Below are 20,450 nucleotides of genomic sequence, written 5' to 3' on the forward strand. Positions count from 1 at the left end.
AAATCCTGATGTCTACATTGATTGCATTAGTCTCTGCCTTCCCCAAATTCAGGACCCTCCTCACTGCTCTGCCAGAATTTAGTATTTAAGCCTGTTAGGGCCGGATGTACAACTCTTATTTTCTTTTCTCCTAGCCAGTGGGCAGGCATCATTTGACTGATAGGAAAAGGGGACCACAGCTCCAGAGATGTTACCTTTAGTTGATTTCCATTTCTTTGCCATAGTGACTTAGGGCATCATAGCCACCTCTGGCATTGATAAACACATACACTCACACAATGCCTTCAGAGATGTTCCGTACGGCATTGATTACAAGGGCCTGGACAGTAGTGCTACATAACACCAGAGCAGGGACTGGGGTCTTGCAAGTGGGGTAAGAAGTAGGGCCAGCTAGGAGTCAAAGGTTTCAGTCAATCTGGGGAGCCCAGAAAATCCTTACTTAGGGAGTCAGAAGTAAAGTCTGTGGTCAAAAGCACTGGTCAGTCCATGAGTGGGTGTCAGGTGGAGCAGGATTGGGATCCAGTGAGAGGACCCTGAGCAGCTGCCTGTGATGCTGAGTGAGAGCTAGTGAGCCAGGAGGGGTATGGTGCATGGGTGGATTAGGCTGGTTTCAGAGGCTACTGGTAAGGTATATAAAAACAGGGCAAGGCTCATGCCTTTGATAAGCTTAAAACTTGAGAGCTGGCTGAGGTATGTGATTGTTATCCTATGAGAAGCATGGAGCTGCTGGTGTGGTTCAGCGTAACTGAGTGGAGGTGGCAGAGGAGTCTAAGGGTAGAGGTTAAGATACTATCAATCTGGATGAGGGTGAGGGGTGGATTTCAATAGAAAGAAGCTATCAGCATAAGGAGGGGCTCCAGTTGGCTGCATGGGGGAGCAGGGGAGAGTTGGCAAGACCAAAATGAGGATGACCTTAAAGCTCAGGATAAAGGTTGGTACTTTGCACTTACTTCGGAGTCTTTTGATTATTTGATTTTTAAAAATAGAACTCCAGAAATTTCATAATATTATCAAAGGCATTTCAGAGCTTAGGACCAGCTTTGATCGATGCTTTCCCAGAGATTCTGACATGTGGAGTGTCAATGGGTGCCTGTCTTTTCCCCACTCAGGCAATAAAGGGTGGTGTCCATAAATGAACCAGAAAACAAAGACCCAAGACACTTGGCTTTTGAAGCCCAAGACCTCCATCCAGGTGAAAGACAGAAGTGATCAAAAGATGTGATATGCAGAATCTCTTTCCTTTTTTAAACAGTCCTTCCCATCCCCTGCTTCCTTCAGACCAATGTCCTCTAAGCTGGAGAGGAGCAGAGGAGTTTAGAGAGGCAACTCTTGAGCGTCCTGGAAGCAGAGAAGGCAAACCACACCTGCAAGGGTGGCATTCAGGGTAGAGGATGGGTGCTTTACTTCTCTTGGAAGTTGAGGGACTCAGTGAGCCCCAGGGACTCTTCCTGGCCACCACAGTGTGACAGCTGCAGGGTAGCAGAGGCAGTGTGGCATGTCCCACATCCCCAGCCTGCTCCCCTTCCACTTTGGAGAATAAGGATTCCCAGAAGTGAGTCCAGAGGGTGCCAGTGAGAAGGCTGCAGGGTCTCAGGGGTTTTCAGCAGGGTGGAGCATGTGGCCAGAGGTGGGTCAAGGATGTGTTTATACTGATTTGGAGATGGGACATGTTTGAGGACAGACAGGGGCTCGTGTTACTTCTCAAAGGAAGATGGGCAGAGGGAGCAATAATCTAGCTCCTTTCCATGGATCCTGCAGATCTTTCCTTTAGCATCAGCTCCTGAGAGGGAAGGGGAAGAACAATCCCGAATTTAATACAGTTCAATACTGAAATGATGAAGAAAAGCACTTCAGTGACTGATTTTTACCTGGAAGTAACTACAGCAGTTTTTCTGCATTTGCCAAGCAAGGGCTTGAGATAGAAAATAAATCCAATTACAGGAGAATAAAGAAAATCATGTTGTATGAGCAGAGCCTTCTGACTGGGGAAATCACACTCTTGTATTTGTTTCTTGCTATCTCTAGCTCCTTCTTCAGGCCGAAACCAGTCCCATCCACTTACACATGCTGAATGGTGTTTCTATTTACACAACTGCTGCTTGTAAGAAAACCAGGGGTTGGTAGCCTAAAAATATAGAGCCAGAAGGGACACTAGATCATTTTGTCTAATCTCTTCACCTACCAGTGAAGAAACCAGGACCCCAGACGTGGTTTGCTCAAGATCCCAACATAATTGAGTGGCAGCTGGGAAAACTCGATTCTCAAGCTGCTCCCACCAGCCTTTGACACAGATAGCAGTGCGGTCCCTGCTGCCCCCCCCCGCCCCCCGCTGGCAGCAAGCCGGTCCCTGGCCCTCCAATCCCATCCGGGTCTCGCCCACAGCCACCGCTCATCACTGGCCCTCTCTGAGCTCAGGCACAAGTCCGGGACTCCAGCAGGAAGGCAACTGCCCAGACTCCCAGGCCGGTCTGTGATCTGCAGCAGACGGTGTCGCGGACAGGGAGCAGAGGAGCCAGGGGTGAGGGGAGCTGCCCAGGCAGACACTTATGGGAGATCCTCCTCCAAGGTGACCTCTTGGCCCCCAAACAAAGCCCTTCTCCAACACACCATGGATCATGGCTTGTGGGGACAACACGACACATGCCAGAGATTCTTTCCAAGCCACAACTGCTTTGGAGCCAGGGGAGCATCTCCGCCTGTTGGGGCCAGAAATTTCCCTCTAAATCATGCTGAAAAGAAGTCTCGGCCTCAGTGGGGTAGGAGTACTGGCTGCCAGGAGACCCCCCCAAACATGGAATCCCAAGGGAATAGGGGGGCCCTGTGTGCCATAAAGGCCAACTCTAAACGAATCCAGTACCAGTGTTCACTACCAGCCCTGGCCAGCCGCTCTGGCTCACTGCACCATCTAGCAGACAGGTGACCATTATCTTCTTTCTAGAGATGAGAAAAATGACACTTAGAAGTGTGACACAAGTCACTCTTCTTAGTGACTTGGCCAAGGCGACAGTGCTTTTTGAGAGGATCTAGGATTCAGATGCAGGTGTGTTTCAGTCTTTGGACACTGTGGCCTTTCAAGGTGACTCCCCGCGTGCCTTCAGGTACAAGGCATCCCTTGGCCATGCTTCAGAGTTCTCTTCAGTCTTTCTCCTAATGAATCTCTTCCCTAGGAGTCCTTCCCAGGAGAGCCTGCGGTATGGAGAGGAGTTGGTGAACAGGTCACTCACCCCCTTGAACATTAGGGGTCGGAGTAGGGACACTCAGGAGCCTGGCTTCACTTCTGGCTGCCCATGTTCTCTGATAGCCACTTCTTTCCAGAGAATTTTGTTCCCTGGGCAGTAATTGGAAATGGGTCTCAGGATCTCCCACTGTCTTGGCCCATTCTCTGCTGTGATGGCAGAATACCTGTGCCTAGATAATTTATAGAGCAGAGATTTATTTCTTACTGTTCTGGAGGCTAGAAAGTTTAAGACCTTTTTTGCTGCATCTTAATGTAGCAGAGAGCATCACATGGTGCAAAAGAGCAGGCCTGCTAGCTCTCTTCTTTCTTACAAAGCCACAATTGCCAGCATGGGGGCCACCTTCATAACTCCATCCTACCCTAATTACTTCCCAAAGACCCACCTTCAAAGGCCATCAATATAATAATTTGAAGATTGAGTTCTAAGAAGTGACTCTTTGAGGGACACATTCAAATGATAGCACCTCACCTGCCTAGAGATGCTTTAAGTTGTGGACACAATAGCGCTGAAGTAGGAGCAGCACTCAGTGAAAGCTGATTACCTATGAGCAGATCCTGACATGACTAGATGATTAACACAGTTAATCTTACATCAGGATCAGGAAAGCAGAGTCAGTATTGAGCCAGGAAGAAATTACAGTGAACAGTTCCCGAAAATGACTGTAGTATTACTTTTACACAGCTCAGCCAAATTGTTAGTCTTGATATTCTCACCTGGTGCTTCTTTAGTTACACTCTGCTTCCGGGGCTGAAAGTTCCCTTACTGTCAAGACTATGTTTATCCTCACTCCATTTCCCAATCTTCACACCCACTGATTGCCACACAGGGGAGCAAATAGGGGTGGGTGCTTCTGCTCACCAACACTGGGCACCCTTACTGGGCTCTACCGTGGTCCAGGATGCTGTTCCTGGTGCCTTTGCATAAGTCTGCTGATGACTGTAGTTTCTATGGCATCTCTTTTCTGTCCCACACATGCACATCTACACACAGAGGAGTCCTTGAACTACCCTCTGTCCTTGCCCTGAGCTTTGGGTGCCACTCAGGGACAGGAACTTGGACCCTGAGGCTGTAGAAGATCTGTCCACAGGGTCAAGGCTGGGAAGATGCACCCATCCTGCCTCTAGGTCTTCAGCTGTGTCTCCATTGCCACCTCCTCTCTGAAGGACCCAGGTGTCCCACAGTGATGAAATGAGGCCCAGAGGCACTAGCACCCCTGTTCACTGACTGTGACTTCAAGAGCTGTGTCCTGCGGCGGAGGCTGCTGCTCTGTTTCAGGGAGCCTGCTCCAATCCTCAGGCAGGGAAGGAAGTCAGGAGAGGAAACAGCTCTGGATTTAGAGAAGAGCCCGGCCCCCCCCTCCTTCCTGCGTGATGGCTCTCTGGGGCCTCAGTCAGCCCCCAAGAGCAGCATGTGCTGCTGAGGAGCCATCCTGATCAATGCCAGCGATCAAAGGAAAGGTAATTTTGGCAGCACTAAAAATAGGCTGTGCAGTTATTTTAGAGCTGCCGTGTTATCACCGGAGGAGTAAGTCTTGAATTTTGCTCCAACTTCCTGTCAGTCCCACGAGTCTCTTCCTCCTTCGTGCTTACTCCCCAGGCTAGGGGCATTCAAAGACTATTGACTGTGACCCACAGTCATTTCACATCCAGAGTCCCTACCCATAGGGACCCACACACACACACATATACCCACACTCGCACATGAAACTGAGAAGGACCATGAAACATTACTTACCTATTCAGTAAGCACAATATGTTCTATTTTCTATTTCTATCTTATTTCATTTCCTTGACGCAGGTGGTTAAGGCCCACTTAGTGAGCTGAATGATCTACTACTTGGCAAATAACACCCACAGTGTGAGAAATAATTCTCCCTGTTTCCTTTGGATGATTTTGAGCTGATTTTATTATTATTCTAATATTATTATTACCGTAATTATTATTCTTATCATTCTTTGCAGTGCTGAAAATTGAATCTAGGGCCACATGCATGCCAGGCAAGCATTGTACCACTGAGCTACATCCCCAGACCTTTTTAAATTTTATTTTGAGACAGGGTCTCACTAAGTTACCCAGGCTGGACTGGAACTTGTGACTTTCCTGTCTCAGCCTCCTGAGTAGCTGGTGTTACAGACATGCACCATTGATCTGGCTATCCTTCTTTCGTTCTTTGTCATAGGGCTGTCACAACCTAGTTATGTGACCTGGACACCTAAACTTTATACAACCTTTGTTATTTTCATCCATAGAAAGAATATTGGATAATCATTTGTCTGAGTCCCCGAAGCTGTGTGATTTTGCCTCTCTCTTCAAAAAGATTCACCTGTAGCACATTTCACAAGCTGGTCTGATTTGGGGATTAAAAGATTTAGAGGGTCATGGAAAGAACTGGCTTTCCACATGCTGGAGACTGAACTTAGACCCATACCTCTCACCATGCACTAAACTAAAACCGAAATAGATCAAAGATCTAAATATTAAAGCAGAGACACTTAATCTTCTGGAAGATAGAAGGTAGGACTCTGAAGACATAGGTGTAGGCAAAGACTTTATGAACAAAACCCTGCTTGCTTAAGAAATATTATAAAGAATCAACAAATGGGATCTCATCAGATTCAAAAGCTCCTGCACAGAAAAGCAAACCGGCAACAGAGTCTTCACCCATGGAATGGGAAAAACATTTTGCCAGCTACTCCTCAGACAGAGAACTAATATTTAGAATATACAAAGAATTCAAGAAAATTAGACTCCTGAAATTTAAAGACCCAATCCAAAAATGGGCATCTGAAACGAATAGATGCTTCTCAGATGAAGAACAGCAAATAAATACATGAAAAATATTCACCATCACTGGTTACTTGAGAAATGCAAATGAAAACAACACTGAGATTCCATCTCACTCCCAAAAGAATGGCTGTCATCAAGAAATCAACCAATAATAAATGCAGGCAATGCTGTGGGGAAAGAGGGACCCTTCTTCATTATGAATGGGAGTGTAGACTGGTGCAACCACTGTGGAAATCTGTACAGAGATTTCTGAAAAAACTAAAACTAGAGGTTCCGTTTGACCAAGTTATTCCCCTTCTAGGTATCTTCCCAAAAGAGTTAAAGTTATCATACCATAATGATACACAGATACCCATGTTTATAGCAGCACAATTTATAATAGCTAAATCTTAGAAACAGCCTGTATGTCCATCAACAGATGAATGGATAAAGAAAGTGTAGTATTTATATGCAATAGAATACTACTCTGCCATAAAGAAGGATCAACTTGGAACATTTTTAAGTTAATGGATGCATCTTGCGGCCATAATGTTAAGTGAAATAAATCAGACACACAAGTTTAAATTTCCCACTGTTTCTTTTGTATGAGAAACCCAAAGCGTAAATAAGGAGCAAAAAGGAGGCTAAATATAAGGCAGTAGGAAAAAATCATTAAAATGGGAAGGGGGACAAGGGAGGGTGCAGGGGGAGAGAAGAAAAGGAAAAGGGATTTTTAAAAAGAGAGAATTGAAGGAAAAATGGAACAGAGCTTTTGTAAACGGGGAGAGGAAGAAGGGTTGAAGGGAGGGGAGGGGAATGGGAAAAAAGAATTAAGATGTATCATGTCCAGGTACACATTCCCCATGATGAATGTGATCTTTGTGTATGGCAAACATGAACTAATGATAAAAATGAAAAAAAAGAAATCAAAACATATTTAAAGCCCCTGGTCAGCTGTGGGTTCCTAACCTCTCAGTGCCTCTGCACACGAGGATGACATTATTCCATAAAGTTCCCATGGGGGTTAAATACAGAAATGGCAGTGAAATCCTTACCGCAATGCTTGCCATACAGCAAGCACTCAAATTATATATATACATATATATATGTATATATATGTATATATGTATATATATAATACATATCTAGTAGCTGCTATTGTTGCCAGAATTATTTAAGTCAAAAGAAAAGTTTGTCAGAGATTTATGTGGTCCAAGGTGCTGCTTAGTGATCATAAGCCTTATGTAGTTGCCACCTCTTCCTTCCTTCCGCCTCTTCAAAATGCCATCTTTGCCAAGTATAAGATCCTCGGTGCCACAGGAAGCCCAGGTGTGATGCTCCCGATCGGCCGCCTCCACCTGCTCGGCCTGGTGCCAGGAGAACGAGGTAAATGGCTTTGGAACCCGCTGACATTTTCCACTGTCCAGTGGCGAGCAGCACACAGTCACAGAGCATGAGGACATGGTTTCCTCTCCTCCTGTCCTCGCCTCCCATCCGCTCAACCTGGTGGCCCAGGGAAGGAGAATTCACAATCCCGTATTTTTCCTTCTCCTGTTCCCTCTCCTCTCCTTCCCACTTCCTCTCTTTCTTTTTTCTTTTCTTTCCCTCTCTTCTCTTCTTTTCTATCCCCTTCCCTTCCCTTCCTTTTCTTAAATTATTTATTTATTTATTTATTTATTTATTTATTTATTTATTTATTGGTACCAGGGATTGAACTTGGGACCTTGCACTTGCGAGGCAGGCGCCGGAACCACTGAGCTAAATCCCCTGGCCAGAAAAATTTTTTGACTCATTCTGATCCTATTATAATTTCTAATTGTTGTATTTGTTTACTTTGTCTTTTTCCTTTATCAAAACATATGCTTCACCTGGGCAAATACTATGTTTGCTTAGTCACCATTGTATCCCCAACACCTAACACAACAAATATTTGTTGCTTGAAAAATATCTGAATTTATAATGAGGCACGCCACCAGTCTGGGCCAGCAAGCTCTGTCTTCATGTGGCTTATTTAATATGATCTCCTTTGACCTGGATGATATTAATGCTATGCCTTACACACACAAATGCAATGGGAAAATTAAGGTAATTATTTGGGTAATTTGAGGAGAATGGACTACCTACACCAACCTCAATTATCTGGTTATTTTAGGCAGAAGTAGTGGAAAACCTGAAGAACTGGAATAATTGCCTCACCTCTCCGGTTCACTTTAATCTTGGAGTCCCTGCTGCAGGCAGATGTGGAAATGGTCGCCTATTAAGCAGGTGAGAACTACTGCAGACACACAGCAGCCAGGCACGTGCTGCAGGTGTGAACGTGTGTGCACACTGTGAGCATGAAGAGCAGGATTTACCAGGGTAACAGGAAGGGGTACTTAGGGGGCTCACTTTCTGCTGTGAGAAACCTTCCACACCGGATCTCCTGCAGCCTTCAGCTTCCAAGTGTGCACTGCTGGGGACAAGGAAATTGCAACTTGACCTTGGCAAACGTGGGCTAACTCTAAACTGGAACTTCAAGGGCAGAAAGGACTGGAGTGGCAGGCCAAAGGAGATATGTTACTTCATTTCAGATTTAAAAACAGAACAAAAATTTGAAGTCTGAGCCAGGCTGTTTGATTTCATCACGTCAATAGTATTTAAAGATCTCATTTGGCCGGAGCAGCAAGCTCTGCAAATGAAGAACAATTTGGCCCTCTCTTCTCTCTCTTCCCTCCTCTCCCTGTTGGTTCCCAGCACATCTGACACCAGACCAGCCCTAGCCTGCCCCTCCTGACCCAACCCAGTGCTGCCTGCTTCTAGGCAACTTGAGATGAGCTGGTTACCCTCCAGTCTCTGAAAAGAACGGTGGAGCCAGAGTAGGTAGCTTCCCATCATCTTAGGGAAGGAGAAATGAGTCTAAAGAAGGAAGGAAACAAAGGAGGAAGAGACACAGTACTTACTGTTTATTATGTGCTCTAGGTAGTGACTGGCTAGATGCTTTATGTGATGATCTATTGAATTCCGAACGACTCTGTGAAATGGGTATGGTAGGTAGTAATATTCCATTTTACAGATGAAAACATGGAAGCTCAAAAGAGTTACATCCTACCCACGGCCACATGTTTAGCAAGGGGACAGATCTTTTGTCACTTTGAACTCAGCCCAGCAGGCTGAGACTGCTGCTGGGTGGATGTACAGTGTCCAAGGACTCCCAAGCTCCTCCGGGCTCTAAGCCACCTGGAAGGAAGCCCAGGGCAGCTTATCTCTCTCCACCCTCTGTCCACACTCCAGAAGCACTCCGCTCCAGCTGGTAACCACAACAGGTGCCTGTGACGGCTCAGACACCACAGAAGCCCTCTGAGGGGCCAGCCTGCGGGTGTCTGTGGACCGGGGGCCCCAACCCCCTAGGAAGGGCTTCTCCTGCACCAGGACCATCAATTCCTGTGCAGCAGGTGGCCCTGGAGCCCTGGCTCCCAGCTGTCAGCACCAGCAATCCTACTCAGGAGCTAAGCCCTGGCACTTCCCAGCCCCACAGAGGCCAGGTTTCCTGCCAGAGAAACACTTCACCTATCTCTGAGCCAGGCCTTGTCCCTGGCCAGTGACTTCATAGTTCAGATTCCTGTAACCACGCAGGGGTTGACACCCATGAGCACTGGTCCTTCAGGCTGAGTTCTATGGGAAAGGTGATGCATTTTCCAGTCAATCCCAGGCCCTCAAGTTCTTTTGGCCATTAAAGGATTACAAGAACTCCCCAACTTCTGGTGGCCTTTGGTCCAACGCAGGTACTCCAGGGATTTCCTGCGATGGAGCAGTTGGGTTTCCCTCACAGGTGAAGGGATGGGTGGCATCAAGGGTCTGGAGCTGGATGGGAAGAGAACAAGTGAATTTTGGCAGCAAAGGAAGCAGGACCTAAGGAACTGGTCCCAACAGACCTTGGGGTGTCTGCCACTCACACACGGGGAGTCTTGTATTGTTCAACATGTAAGAGGGGATGATGCGGTACCAGGTTAGAGGTACCAGGCTAGAGATTCTGAGGAACAGTCCCACATTAAGGCTCACCACGTGGCTTTTTCATCAGCAGGGGAGATTACTGAGTCTTGGGGTAAACATGCCATGAAGTGATAGTCTTATTTAGGGACTCTGTGGTGGGACAAACTTGTTCCTTTTAAACACTGAGATCTACTCACACCTACGGGAGCCTTCAGAGCACCTGAGAGGCCGCCCATGGACCTGAATCCTGTGCAGCTACGTCACCTGTGGTTTCTTTTCCAAAAGCTTTTTCTTCTGATGTGCTCTCTCAGGCTGTCTCCTCATTTCACCCCACCCAGGCAGCCTGAGTTGAGATCAGTTTCTGCTATGAAACAATAAGGTTTCTGCTGTCCAGTGAGATTTTGGAGTCGCCCCTCTTCTGCACTAGAAGAGGTCTTTTGGTAAGGAGGACATTAATGCTACCAACCGGAGGCAGATGCCTTCTTCATGGTGGGGAAGGAGGGAGAAACAGATGAGCCTCTGATGTGACTATAGTGACAAGGCACCTGGTCATGGGAAGGGTGGAGAGGAGGCAAGGATGCTCTAGATGGCAAAGCAATAGTAGGGGCACAAAGCTGAAAAGGCCCCGAAGGTTTCTGGGTGGTCAAGAAAATTGTAACCTCAGAACTAAGGACGCTGTCGGGACATAGAAAATAATTGAAAATCTCTCCAAGTGACTGATTTCTTCCTAAAAGTCCATTTGAAGTGTTCTACAAATATTTATACCAGCGTTCTAAAATTCATTACTTTTTATGACAAAAGTAGTACAATGATTGTTACGAAGAAAGGTAAATATCAAAGTAACGGATAACCAAGAAAGCGAAAGACTCACATAATTCCACCGCGCTGGAAATAAACACTGGTAATAGTTTTGGACATTTATACTGGGATTTTAACCAATTGTTCATTTATATAGTGAAGACATCTGCAGGAGAAACCATGTGTCTGGACTTGCCTTTCTACCGTTCGTATCTGGAGAGCTCTCTACTGGTTTCTTTACAATAAAGCTCCAGCCACCATTGAATCTCCCACAGGAATAGTGCCCCCCAGCTCTGGGCTGCCTCTCCAGTTTAGAAGCGGTAATCTCACCCTTCACCCTCACCCAGGGACATCTCGCCTGTGGCTACTATGGCATCTTGGACGAGTCACACGGATCCAGAGACACCGTAGCATAACAAGAAAAAGAGGTTTGGTTTCTGCCCCCTGGTTTCAGACATCGAGCTTCTAAAACCATTGAAAATCCCTCCAAAAAAACTTCTGCTATTTAGTCTTTTTTTGACACTTTATAAGTAACATATGTATGGGATACAATTTGATGTTTCAAGTACCTGTGTGCATTATATATTAATCAAATCAAAGTAGTAGCTCATCCATCAACTCACATATTTATCTTTTCTTTGTGATGAGAATCTTCAAAAACCTTTCGACTAGCTATGTAAAATACATAATGCTTTATGACACGGAGCTTCTCAAGCCTCTGTAATTTCCTGAGTGATAGGAAACGTTCGACGCAGAGCTCCTAAGTCCTTGGAATTTCCTGGGTGATTGGAGCACCGTTAGTTCCAATGATGTGATTCTTAGTGGGCTTCTGGAGAGCCTCGGATGGAGGTTGGTTGCCAAGGGAACCAACCCTGCCCTCAGCTGGGTGGAGCTCTGCGTCATCACCCAACTGCAGCCCTAGGGAGAGGGTGGAGACTGAAGTTTGAGTTTGTCACAATGGCCAGTGACTTAGCCAGTCAGGGCTGTGTGATGAAGCTTCCTTCACACCCAAAGAACTGGGTGTGGAGAGCTGAGCGCGTGGCAGTTCATGCTGCGAGGACGCAGAGCTCCATGCCCTTCCAGCACGTCCTGCCCTGTGCATCTCTCCCATTTGGCTGTTCATCTATACCCTTTGTGATACCTGTTGTAGTAAATGTGCAAACGCAAAGTGTTTCCCTGGGTTTTGTGAACCTCTGCAGTAAATTAATTGAACCCAAGGAGGCGACTGTAGGAACTTTGGTTTATAGCCAGGTGGTCGCCAGTAGAGGTGACAATCTATTTGCAGCTGGCATCCAAAGTAGGAGAGCAGTCAGGAGGACTTTGCCTTCGACCTGTGGGATCTGGCATTGCCTCCAGGTAGACGAAGTGAGGATTGAGTAAAATTATAGTTGGCATCTTCTGGATAACTGCTTGCTTGGTGCAGGTCGGGTCAGAAGTATCGTATGAGAATTGTGTGAGAATAGGAAACACACTTGGTTTTTCCATCTCTCACATGTCCTTTCCCGGGATGGTGTGGGCAGAGAGCACCCCCAGGGACCCCCAAGTGCTCGTCTGTCCTTAAGGCTTCAGGATGGTCTGTTTCTCAGGCCGCCCTTGCTGACCTCCTTCCTTATTGTCTAGCAGGGAGAGGGAAAGCGCGGGACTGGTGGTTCTTGAACACACACCAGCAGAGGGTTTAAACACATCCCAGTCTTTCATCTTGTGGCCGAGTGCTCTGGTTACACAGCTGATAGGTGGGAGAGGCGGTGCTGGTGGCAAGTTAGAAGACCCTGCCGTTACAGACTCTGGGAAAGCTGCCTCACCTCTCTGGGCCTGATGTCCTCATAAAGTAAGGAAGTTGGTTCTTGGCCTTGGCTGCGGTGTGGAATCACTCAGGAAGTTTAAATAAATTGGTCCCAGGACTCCCCCTGGGGCTTCAGAGTCCCTTGTTCTGGGATCTGGTTTTGGGCTCTGTGCTGTGCTGTAGATCTGGTCCCGAGGGCCCAAACATAGCCAGGCCAGAGCTGCACTGGCCCCCACTTCCGAGAGTATCGAGATTGCTCACCCTCACTCTGCTTTCTCTCCCTAGGTCTGGTTACGCGCACTAAAAAGGCCTCCTCCTAAGAGAGTGTTAGAATCCTCAACTGCCCTGCTTCCGGCAGATAGTAAAGAAGTTGTCCATTAGCATCTTCGAGCCTCAGGAAAGTAGTAGGTGCCTACTCCACTCTGTTCCTTCTAGATGGCACAGGAAAACTATCCTGAGCCCCCCGCTGTCTATTTTTCCGCCCACAGGTTGGGCTGTGACTATTTTTTGTCACACCACAATTGAGCTTTCTGAGTGACTGAAGCCCTGCCCTTTCTTTGGGACTCGATCTTCGCACAATCTCTGGCCCAGCTCTGCGTGGCGCGGTTGCGAGGCTGGGTGGTGTCCTATCAGCAGGGGGAGAGGGAGTTCGGTCCCTGCTTTGCTTCCTCACCTGTTAGCCCTTTGGTCTTGGCCTGGGAGTCTGCTTTCAGAGAGGAGTCCATGCACACTCACCTGTTTGACTCCATTTCCCTTCTGACAGGCTTCAGGGAGGAGCATAGTTACTTCTGTGCGTCTGCGTCCTAATTTATAACAGCTGGAGGAAAGGCTGCAGAGGGGAATTGAGTGGGTCGGGAGGAGTCAGATGTGGGGACTGCAACTGGCTACCTTGGAAAGAGCATTGAACATCTGAGTCAGGAATCCTTATTTTCCCTTGGAATTTGCTGGAGCTGGAGCGCCAGGGCTTGGAGAGAGACAATGAGAAATGTTGAGCTAATCCAGAGCTGGGATGCTCAAGCTTGAAGGTGCACACAGGATGCTGGGGACCTGGTTAAAAGGAGATTCAAATTCAGGAGGTCTGAGTGGGGCCTGAGATTTGAGATGTCTCTAAGCTTGCAAGTGATGACGGTCAGTCTGGGCCAGGGGCCACCCCTGGGGTCACAAAGGGCGGATCCTATGGCTCTTTTCCACTTCAGTATTGGAAGCAGTGTAGAATTGGCAACTCAGGGACTTAGAAGGCGTAAAGTCCTGGGGCAGGGCCCTGGCTCCATCACATACCAGCAGTATGGATGGATGCCTTCCCTGCCTTGGTTTTATCATCAGCAAAGTTTAGATATTAATCATGCCTGTAGATTGGCTCTGTAGAATTTCCAGAGGATCAAGGAAGACTATGCAAAATAAAACCTGTATTATAAGACTCAGCCTGTGAAAGTATTTCCTGGTTACCACTGATAAAAAGGATCTACCGTCGTGGGCTGCTTTAAGGGGATCAGAGGATGTGAGAGATCATGAATTCTCTGAAGATCACAGACAAACTCTAATAACAGCCCATAGTAAGAGCACAACCCACTCAGGCAGAAGCCTGGCTAACACAAGTCCTCCTGACCTTGTTCAATGTGGCTTCTCATGGACAAGTGAAGCAGGAGGGCTGGTGTGACCCCATCACATTATCCTGGTCATAGGCACTGCTAGTAATGCTTACATTTGTGTATCCCATGCAGCTACTTGAGCATATGACTCATTGTTTTCACTGTCATTCCTCTATGAGTGTTTCTGCAACTGAATTGTATTAAAACCTTTTTATAAATATGTTACCATGGTTAAAATATCTTTTGTGAGCTGGCAAGACCTATATTTGGGCTCAATTTAACTCCCTGCTTAATTGCAATTATAGTATTTAGACAGTGGGTTAGGACCACAATGCTCAGGCTGTCCTGATCTTGCCTGATCTTGGAAACTAAGGAAGGCAGAGGGAAAGAGGATCACCATTTATTGTTTACCTCTAGGTTTGGCTCCTAATATCTATTATCTTATGTAATATCTATTATCTTATGTAATATCTAATATCTCAGCAATCCCACTTGATAGGCATTCCTATTCTTAGTCATCAAATTCAGGAAGTTCTTCCAAAGCCACATAGCTAGAAAGGAGTGGAATTGGGATTTGAGTGTAGGATAATTTGACTTCTCACTTTAGGCTTTCTCTGCTTCCACTCTGACTGCCCTAAAGTTCCAAGTCATAGCTGTTATTGGAACACCAGGAGAGGAAATAAAATATGACCCCAGTCTTGGGTCGCCATGCAATCCTGATCCAATCAGATGTGTCTGTAGAGAGAGTGCCAACTTGTGCAAGCATGGCAGCTCCTGCTCTGCCCTTGTGCATAGGAGCAGGGAAGGAGGAGAGCAGCTCAGTCCATGTCAGAACAGCCAGGCAGGTCCACCATAACTGCGGCCTAAGGCACACCCCTTAGGAGGGGCAGTAGCTGGTTAAGAAAGACATTTAAAAAGCAGATGAGAATGAAAGCTTCATCCTGTCCCAATCCTGGCTCCAGGCTGGCTGCTCTCTGACCCTGGTGTGGTCTTTGGCTGCAGTGGCCTTGTAGGTTCCAGAGATGGAACTCAATAGCATCCCTGCTCTTTACCTCTGGCCCGCATGGAAGTCACCCCTCTGCCTGGCTGTGGAGACTGCTGTGTGGAGAGACACATTGGGCTGACTCACGGCTGCATACACCTGGGAGCTTCTGGCCCGCAGCTCCGTGCCACACTGTCACATGCCTCATTTCTCTGCCTCTCCATTTTTCTAGTGATGGAGGAGGGAGAGAGATCTGACCCGTGTCACAGGCCTATGTGAGACACCATTAAAACTGACTTTCTGGAATCTCCATGGGGTTGCAGGGTGAAGTAAGGTGATGTTCAAGCTGTCTGTCAACCAGACTCCAAAAAATGACTTTGGAGAGCCTCGTCGATGCCTGTCACCAACAAATCATCCAGACAGACAAACACCATTCAAAGCTGACAGCTAGCATCTTGACTTTTGTCCTTCACACCATGCAGATGTGGGTGTCTTTAATTACTCATCCAGGTTGCCCCATCTCCTCCACACTCGGAAGGGCTCAGTCCCTTTTTCTCAGTTGGCTCTGAGTCTTAATTATCTTTCAGCACTGTTGCCTCTTGGAATGCTGGAAAGGAAATGCTCGACCCAGCTGGGCCCAGGCCAGGCCTGTTGCAGAACAATGTTTATCTCTCAGCTGGAATACCAGCCCTGGCTCTGCTGCCAACTGAAAGGGAGCGGAGCGTGGTGCCTTTTCAGCACTTCTGTGCCTGCGGAGCTGCTAGGACTTAAAATACTGACCTCTTATTAGACTTCATTTCTGGGTGTGCCTCAGTGAACAAAGCCACCAGTGTCCTGTATTATTTTTTTTAATTAATCCCATCATGATGATTTTCCCTTTCATTATAGCAGCTGGTGTTTATTTATCATCTACTCTGTGCCTGGCAGCGTGCTTTACATATCATTTCACTCACACCTTGCAACTCTGTGAGGTGGGCACTTGTACTGCGGTCATTTCACAGGTAAGGGCCCTGAGGCTCAGGGAGGTTAAATCCCCCTCCCCTGCTTAAGGTCATACAGTAGCCAGCAGATCATGCTAGAATCCAAGCCCAGCAGCCTGACCACCGTGTATACCTGCTAGCCATAATCTTCCTCCTTTGGAATCTGATACATGTTCGGTTCCTTGAGCCTGCCTAGAAGCAGGTACTAGAAAAGTACCCCCAAAGATCTGGAGCTCTGATTCACACCTTTTCCCCACAATCTCCCTTCCTATGCTTACTACTCCAGGCTAAAGGAAGGACCGTGTAGGCTTAGGTGCCGTATCCATCCCACCAAAGTGAGGGTGACAGCCAGGTTCCCAGAAGGGCACAGCGAAGATCTTGGCTTACGGAGACTTGCACGTCTTTAACCAGCTCCACGGGATGTTTTAGAAGAAGGAGGCTCAATTTTTTTTTGTCTGAAAAGGAGTCTGGGTGCCTGAAGAATTGCTGGTGGGAGATAACGGGGCAGGGTGGCTGCAGGGCACTCGACGCTGAAACCTTTCCTGCTTTCTACTGCTTACTGTTCTTCCACTGCCTTGAGTTTGGCCCTGCCATCCTTCCTCTCTTGCATTTTCTAGGCCACAAAGCCAACAAGCCATAATTTTAAAGGAACCTTGGCCAAATGTGGTGAGTGATGCTGTGTCTTCCCCCAAAATATGCCGAAGTCCTAATTCCTGCTACCTGTGAATGTGACCTTATTTGGAAATAGGCTTTTTGCAGATGTGGTTAAATAAAGGAACGTAAGATGAAATGCTAAGGATCTCACAGGCGGACCCTAAATCTGACTGACGTCTGGTGAAAAGAGGAACATCTGAGACAGAGAGACATACAGAGCAAAGACTGTAAAGACAGAGCTGGAGAATAAAGTTATGTCACCACGAGCCAGCAAACACCTGGAGCCACCAGGAACTGGAAGAGGCAAAAGCCTCTGGAGCAAGTGAGGCCCTTCTGATGTCTAGATCTTGGACTTTGAGCCCCCAGAACTGAAGAAAGATAAATTCCTATTGTTTTAAACCACCCATTTGTGATGATTTGTTACGGCAATGTTAGGAAATTAATACTCCAAGGCAAGACTGAATTCTCAGCCAAGTCATTGGGAGAGGTCTGAGAGCATGGCAGAAATTTGAGGCTGGCCAAGGTGTCAACCTTAGCCCACACCTGGCCACATGGGTGAATTTACTTCTCTGGCTTCTGTGCCTTTGGGGACAGGGATTGTGTGGGAGGCCTGGATGCTGATGCTTGCACCAGCTAACTAGAGTTAGAGCCGCTCTGGAAATCTACAGTCCATTTGGTTCTGGAAAGCAACTCTCCCTCCCACTTTTCCTACCCACACATGGCCTGTACACTTCTGGCTGGGAGAAGAGAGAAGGCTGGAGCACAGGAGATGTGTTACTTACTTTCCTCTCATGGCTGAGACAAAATACTGGATGCCTAAAGTTAAAAGGGAAAGGGCTTATTTAGCTCATAGTTTGTAGAGGTTTCAGTCCATAATCAGCTGGCTCCAAAGCAGAGTGGCACATGGCAGAGGGGCATAGTAGAGGAGAAACAGTTCACACTACCTATGTGGTAGCAAAAGCAACAAGGAAACCTTAACACCATCTTTCTACTCCTTTTATCTTATCCAGACTACAGGGGATTAGGGCAGTGCCAAACCAATCAGTGGACTGGGTTAGTAATCACACACCCTTAATCCCAGCATCACTCATTCTAGATTCAGCCACCTCTGAAAATGCCACTTATGACCGCATGAGGCTTTTGGGGGGGACATCTAGGTACGAATAACAGGAAGTTCAATTACTCCACATATTAGGGGAAGAAGAATTTGTGAATGGCCTTTGGAAGTTCATAAGGAAAGCAGCATCACAATGCTTCCTCTTGAGGGGGTTCTGGAAGAGGGTAGAAGAGGAGGGAGGGAGGACAGTGTATGTCAGTGGTGGCAGTAGGTAGAGCCATGAGGCTAGAATGGCTGGGTGAGTAGGTCCCTGAGCAGGACTGACAAGGCTCCATCCTCACCCCATACTCCATTTCTACCCAGATGTAAGCATTGGTTACATCAAGTCTGGTGTCAATCCCTTGTGGGCAATGCAGGGAGCGGGTACCTGAGTAGAGTGAAGCCACAGGGAGAATGGGGGACAGACTGTGAAGGTGTGTGTGGATCAGAAACTCACTGGATAGCATGTGCCAGTTAAAAATAAAAATATATTCAACACGGAAACATCATAACAGTTTGGGAACAATCTCTGATGCCAATCAAAGAACCATGTGATATCAAATGTAGGCCCACTGTGCTGCACATGTATTATTATTATTCAGTGTATTATTCAGTGTAGCCTTGTTAGCCTGCATTTGTATTCCAATTTTTGATTTATTGATAAGTACATGAAAAGAGACAGAACAAAATAACAATTGTATACAATTGTTCACCTGTTAAGTGATGTGAAGTTTTAAAGGCGAGCTACAAATTCACTTCAAACTTGATGTTCATTTTCATGGGTCTGTACAGTTGTGGGTCTGAGGATAATCAGTGTGCCCCTGGTATTTTTGCCTGAGTAGTTGTGTGACATGCTTTTATTTTAATTTATAGCTTTTACATGGCTCTCTAATGGATAATAATGAGCATTTTTTAAAAAAATTAGAATTTATTGGAAACAAAGTGTTTTGGAAGAAATGTGAATGCTGCAGAATACCTGGGCTTGGGCAGAAAGGGTCAAGGGAGGCTTGGGTGATGAGAATGCTAGTCAGGAACATGGACATTAAACAGTGAATTCAGTGACAGTAGAACTTGCAGATAGCCAGGGGGCATGGGGATCCATGTTCCACAAAGCTTCTGACTCCGCACAGTGTTATCATGGTGTCACTTGACAGATTCTCCATAAATCCCTAATAAATAAAATAAGTCTTGTGGGACTATATAGTATCAGAATACTGTACCGTGCAACAGAGTATCATCATGGGAAGCTCTCAAGATGCACCCACAATCATAATGCACGGGGCGCTTATAGAGGACGGTCTTCCTTTCAGTGCCCCCAGCTGGGTGAGCTCTCCCCCAGTTCATTGCACCAAAAAATTGGGTTTCATTGTGGTGGACTTTACTTCTTATTCTCTTTCCAGATTCTTTCTCCCAAATAAATTCTCCTCAGTGACTGATTTCAGTTTGTAAACATTTTTTTCCGGTGACCACTCCTTACCGTATCTAATTCTCATCAATCCAAGCTGTCCTTATTTTTTCTCTGCTCCTTTGAAGCAAAGTCTATTACTTTTTACATCATGTCCTTGGAGAGCTCCCAATCTCTCTGTCTCTGTCAAATAACAACAACCTGGTTGACATATAATTTAACTGGCATAAAATCCATTGCATTAAAACATACAGTTCAGTAGTTTTGGACTGTGCAGAGACCTGTATTATTATCACCACTGATTTCATCTCCCCAGAAGAGCCCTTTGCCCATTTCCGGTCATTCCCCATTTCCTCTTCTTCCAGCCCCTGGCAGTCGCTCATCTACTTTTTCTGTCTATAGATTTGCTTAATTTGAACATTTTATATAAATGGAATCACATGGTGCGAGGCCTTTTGTGTCTGACTTCCTTTACTTGGCATAACATTTTTCAAGTTTCCCTTGTGTTTAAGAGTGCAGTGGTGCTTTGTTCTTTTTTCTTTTTAAAAATGTTCCCTTGTAATAGTTACTTTTGTTTATCCCTTCATCAACTGATAGGCATTATGTTGTTCACGCACACTTTTGGCTATTATGAACATTGCTGCTCCAGCCGCTCATGTTTGAATTTTTGTATAATTGCTCATTTTCATTTTTCTTGGTTGGATACCTAGGAATGGAATTCCTGGGTGTTATGCCTTGTATCTAGATGTCTCCCCAGGTGGAACTTTTTTGGAGGTGGCTGGATTTAGGGTGTATGAATGTGGATCTAAGGTGGTCTGATAAGTAAATTATCCCACTGATCGGTTTAGCATGGTTCTGGGTGTGAATAACGGGAAAGCCCACCCTGAGTGTAGGTAGCACCACCCAAAAGAGTTGTAGCCTGAATGGGAATAAAAGGAAGAAGGAAGCTCTCTGCTTGCCGCTTCCTGCCTACCTTGCCATGGACTGTTTCTCGTCTGCCTTGCCCCTTTGCTACGCTGTCCTGCCTTGCAGCCAGCTGACTATGGAGCAAAACCTCTGGAAACTGTGAGCTAAAATAAACCTTTCCTCCCTTCACTTTGGGTGTCAGGTATTTTGTCTCAGCAGCCTTGGCAACAAGAAAAGTAAAAATACTGGGTCATGGCTATTCCAAGATTAATATTCTGTGTCA

The sequence above is a fragment of the Heterocephalus glaber genome, unplaced genomic scaffold (genome assembly GCF_053883595.1).
Source record: "Heterocephalus glaber isolate CG9 unplaced genomic scaffold, H.glaber_assembly_v1.0 deba00001457, whole genome shotgun sequence".
Classification (NCBI taxonomy): domain Eukaryota; kingdom Metazoa; phylum Chordata; class Mammalia; order Rodentia; family Bathyergidae; genus Heterocephalus; species Heterocephalus glaber.